Source organism: Marmota monax, unplaced genomic scaffold, assembly GCF_021218885.2.
Source record: "Marmota monax isolate L192 unplaced genomic scaffold, Marmota_monax_Labrador192_F-V1.1 WCK01_AAM20220418_F8-fsc00017, whole genome shotgun sequence".
Classification (NCBI taxonomy): Eukaryota; Metazoa; Chordata; class Mammalia; order Rodentia; family Sciuridae; genus Marmota; species Marmota monax.
The window spans coordinates 15709047-15714391 of NW_026695241.1; the positions used below are offsets into that span (position 1 = coordinate 15709047).

The 5345-nt window shown below is 38.7% G+C and overlaps 1 non-coding gene across 1 annotated transcript; it reads left to right on the forward strand.

Annotated features, from left to right (window-relative positions):
- Nucleotides 1–963: 963 nt before the first annotated feature.
- On the forward strand, nt 964–1037 carry Trnae-cuc (transfer RNA glutamic acid (anticodon CUC)). The gene has a single exon. It is a non-coding gene; the product is annotated as a tRNA-Glu (tRNA).
- Nucleotides 1038–5345: the final 4308 nt, after the last annotated feature.

The following is a 5345-nucleotide window of genomic DNA, read 5'->3' on the forward strand; positions in this document are numbered from 1 at the left end:
ACTCAACAAGGTTTGGAAGGGAGATCTCACAGCCTAAAACACTTTTAGGACAGCCTTAGGAGGTGGGGGAGGAGGAAGAAATGTTTTCAGAATAGCTTGGGAATTTTAGTCTCCCTGCAGGGACCATTCAGGTCTTATGTGAAAAGGAAGATGCAAAAAATAGCCACCTGACATGTCCTTTCAGTTTGCATAAGGAAGTCAAATAGCATTTTTCATGGAAGGGGAAAAACCCCAGCATGTCAAGAAAAAAAGAAAGAAAAGAAATTGGAAAGATACCACAGCAGAATGAAATAACTAAGGGCCCAATTATATGTCTTGGCACTGTATGAGCCTTGAGTTGACCAAGGAAACCCCGAATTGGGTTCAGCTTCCCTGAATTACCTGCACTTTACTTTTGTCAATGATGGTGTGAAACAATGTAATATTCTCAAACTTTAACCCTTCACACCCGGAGGTCTTAGTAAACTACAGACTTTGGGGCTCACCTCTAGAATTTCTGATTCATTAGCTTTGGGATGGAACTCAGAAATGCATTTCCTATCAGTTTTCAAGTGACATTGCTGCTGCTGCCCTGGAACCCTATTTTGAGAATCATTGGTAATAGGTGATACCGAATCTCGAAGGTTTAGAAAAATAGAAATAGATTTCTTATAACTCCACTCAGTGTGATAATGCATATGTGTGTGCACACATGTGTGTGGTGGTGGTGGTGGTACTGGGTGAATGTTGCTTTTTTCCATCTTCTAAGGTCACTTGGAATATCAATATCCAGATGTCTGTACATGTGGAAGTCTCCATTCTGCCTAGAAAAAGCATGTTTCTGTAGCTGATAGAACTCAGATACACCCAAGGGAGACTGGACAACATTGTCTTATCACACATTAGGAGGGATAGGAATTAGATTTGGTGAACAGCTAGCCAATCTTTATCATAGCACTTGAAATAAAACAATGGGGTAGAGTTGGGGATGTAGCTCAATTGGTAGAGTGCTTGCCTCTCACGCACAAGGCCCTGGGTTCTAATCCCCAGCACCACCAAAGAAAACAATGGGGTACTTGAAAGTAAAATGGACTTGCATACTCCTCACTGGAGGACCTGGGGTTTTGTACCACAAATACTTAGCTCACAAGAATATTTATGCTCTGGTTCTTGTTTCCATCTATGTTCTCATCATCACCCATTTTCTCCCTTGCCACTCTATGTTCCAGCCTGACCAACTTTATTTCTGCTCCTTATGGGAGTCATGCTCTATGAGGCTTTTTCTCTATCCATTTTGCTCTGAAAGTTTCCTGTCCTTCATCTTTCCCCATCTGTGCTATTCATTGATTAACTTATCCATCCTTCAGGTCTCACTCCTTTAGGGGAAATCTTCCCTGAATACCACAGAGACCCCAAATTAAATTAGTTGCAACTTATAAAATAGCTGAATGCACCAATTTGACTGTTTTGTTTTTGTTGTTGTTGCTTTACTTTTTTAACTGTGTGACTTTCCTAAGAACTTCTTACCTCCAGATCAAACCCTGAATGTATGTTCCCTACTCTTTTATCAGCACCTCTCAAGGTACTGAAGATGAGCTGAGACCAGATCTCACATAGGTTTCCCCTGTAAGATTTGCAGAACTGAACAGCAACTCAAAGCTAGGTGATTGGAATCAGATGGGCATCATTTGGCCACTTACTGCCACCTGTGAGAAGGTACCCACCACTCTGATCATCATCTCCTATATAAACAATACATAACTCAGTCTCCTGGCAAGATGATTCTTTTAGAGTGACTGGGATCTTCTAGTCAGCTAGTTCATCATAATAATTTTCTTATCCCTCTCATAATAACTGCCCTTCTCAACTACTGGACTTCCGAGCTGTGGCAGGCAGACTGAGCCTTTTGCATGGTAAAAATATCTGGAATAGGATATATGAAGCACTCATGGAAAGAAGAAAGAAAGGAAATATTTTTTTGCATGAGTTCCATAATGCATCAACAATGAGATTATTGTACTGGTTACATATTGATTGCCCAGATGGATTTGGCTGATTGTCCTAGTAAATTGGGTCCCCCTCTTCCCTCACTGTTTGTGTTTGCCATCCACACCTGCCTCTCCTCCAAGCTGCATCCAGGGCAAAAGCGAATGTCACGGAGAGAGGAAAACCCCTTTCTGGGTCCATTGTCTGTGAGTCACTGTGGCATACCTACCACTTTATCAGTCCTTTGGTATTTCAAAGAATGATTTTATTTATCCATTATGGGAAATGTATTTGTAACATCCTGATGAAAATCACTGTTGAGTACATGCATAAGCACAGATTTTGAGAGATTGTTATGAGAGAGAGTGAGAAGAAAGAAGGGTCTTCTAGATCTTTTTGAATGAAGAGCATGAAGACTGGTCCTGGCAGACATTTTTCTAGGTTTTGTAACAAAGTTTTGAAAATAATATTTGATCAAAAAACTCAGTGAATCTGAAGTTTACAAAGGCAGTCTGTAATAGGTAAATCCTTAGCCCAGGCTGTGACTGATAAAGTGGTAGGTATGCCCAATGACGAAAAATAAAGAGGAGAGCATTGCAATTTTTCAATTGTATTTTTTCTTGTATTTTTGTGTTTGTGTTTGTGTGTGTGTGTGTGTGTGTGTGTGTGATTGACTGGGACTCTGGGCATGCTAAGCAAATGCTCATCAAGCTATGTCCCCAGCCTCAAGAGTCTTTTCCTGCATTGCTGGTATTTTGAAGGCCAATAGAAGTGCAGCAGGATACAGTGGAGAAGAAAACAAAATGTCTAAGTCGTAGTTGTTCTACATGGTTACCACACTAGGAAATTTTCAGCTTAACTGATCTCTGCTACTTAACTCAGATGTAAATCCTACTTTCAGCTATTCTCCAGTGCAGGCTTGCCCCTGATGGTCTCATGCATAGCCCTGAGGTCTGCTGGGAGACTTGTAGCTTCTCCTTGAGCCTCTGACCCTTTCCCCTTCTTTCCTGACTTGCCTATTTCACTGCTCTGCATGGACCTTCCCCAGAGATTTCAGCAGGATGATCAAAGGAGAGGAGGCATAAGCCAGACAGTTTTGTAATGATTTGTGGTGCTTAGAAAACCATTTCTCTAAGGAAAGAGATTTTAATGAATTATTGCCATAAGGGTTTGGGATTATCTGAGATGTTTAATTATTCCAACTACCCAGATCACTTTTGCCATAGAATCAAGACTTGCCTACATGGTTTGGATTATTGAGATCAGGCTCCTGCTGTGCTGAGTAATTAAAAGCACAATTGATCCCTGAGTCCCTAACTGGATATGTACTGATCTCCTTTTATTAGATATCTTCTTGTGTCTAATGCATATTGTCAATCTTTAAGTACAAATCTTGTTCCTTTTTCTATAAACATCAGTAACATTCTCTAATTGATCGTATCCTTGGGTCAAAGCCCATTTACATTAACCAGACTGAATCTAAATTTTTTAAATGCCTAAAGTGGAATGTATGTTTTTACTAGTTTTTATTTTCAACTGATTGTATTTTTAAAAAAAACAAGAAGAAGAAGAAGAAAAAGGAGACTTTGATTTTAAATGGCAATTATCTTTGCATTTATATGTCCCTACTTTGCAAGGGAGTGTGCAGTAATAGGATATTTTTTCATTCTTTCATTGTTATTCATGAGATACTATCACTCAGTCATAAAATCATAGAATGAATTGCCCTAAATTAGGAGTGGAACATAGGGAACAAGGGAAAGAATCAGTCACTGCTCTCGAAGGCTGTGGGGCCCCAGTGTGCAAAGCTTTGGTTTCTGACAGTACATTTATTTTTTAAGGAAGCTGGATTGGAGAGAGAAAGTAGAAGGTAAAAGGAGAAGATCAGCAAATTAAAACATGCACTTAGAAGATATTTCAGAGAAGTAAAGCTGAAAAAAACAAAGATAAAAGAAAAATGGACCCTTAGCCCTTGGGAAAATTTAGGGATCTGGAACGATTACTTTTCTTTTCTTTTTTTTTTTTTTTTTTTTTTTTGGTAGCAGGGATTGAACCCAGGGGTGCTTAACCACTGACTCACACCCCCAGCCCCTTTTTGTATTTTATTTAGAGACAGGGTCTCATTAAGTTGCTTAGGGACTCACTAACTTGCTGAGGCTGCCTTTGAACTTGAGATCCTCGTGCCTCAGCCTCCTAAACTGCTGGGATTATGGACGTGCACCACTGTACCTGGCTAACCATCAGCTTTTAATTCAAAGTTGGCTGAGTTAAACTAAAATAATGGGTCACACTGGAATTTCTACTGGGACATTCTATGACTACTACCTGAAGTATAAACAATATGAAGTAATAGGGACAGTGATGTGATCCTATGCTTAGCATCTTGTCTTGTCAAAAGTCTAGAACAAGATATAGTCAATGCTTGAAATACACACAAATCCCATGATTCTCTGCTCTCAGAAAATTCAAGCTTTTCTATTTTACATCATCCCCACTTGACAGAGTCTGTGTGGTCAATGGGTTTAACTCCTGGAAGAGAAAATCTCAGTTCGGTATGAGAATGGGAAAAGTAAAAAAATAATGTGGAAAAATAATATCCTATTTTTATGAAATTATTTTTCCAAGTAATAAAAAGGAAACAAACAATTTTATAAACCATCATTTATAAAAACTATTGTTTATAAAAGTAAGGTAAAATAAATTATATACTATAATTTTTTAAATTAGGCTTTATTTTTGAATAAAATTTTCTCAATCCCTGGAAATGTCTGCAATTTCCAACCCTTGGAAATGCCTAAGAGTTAATTGGAACCTTCTCTGTATGTAGCTAGGTATCCTTATTTTAAAAGGCTCCTCCCATATAATCATTGTTGTACTATTCTCTCTCTTTCCCCAGTCTTCTAAAATAGAAAAAGTGACCAAATGTTCCAGCCTGGAATTCTCTGGCCATTTCTTTGGAAGAATCTCTCTTGATAATTAGTCATTCTACCCTTATCAAAATATTGATGGAATAACTAAGCTGGTTCTGAAAACAGTTATTTTGCAGTATTTCTCTCTTTAGTGCTGTAGCTCAAACTGAATATTTCAGTGAGACAGGAAGCATTTGATTTGATAATAGCAGCTATCCTGCCTTTTCTAGAAGCATAGCCCCATTGTAAGTATGAATGAGGACCCTCACCCCTGAATTTGTTCATTTTTCTCTGGAATGAACCAGGCCGTGGGCATGAGAAGTTCCATGCGCAATGGTATGTGCCATTAGCAAATGCAAACTCATGCTTCAGCAGAGCAAATTTGGGCCAGTTACTATTAATAAAACCCAACTCCAATTGAGAATGTATTTCCTGAGCTCATGAATACAACTACCTAAAACTTTAATGATA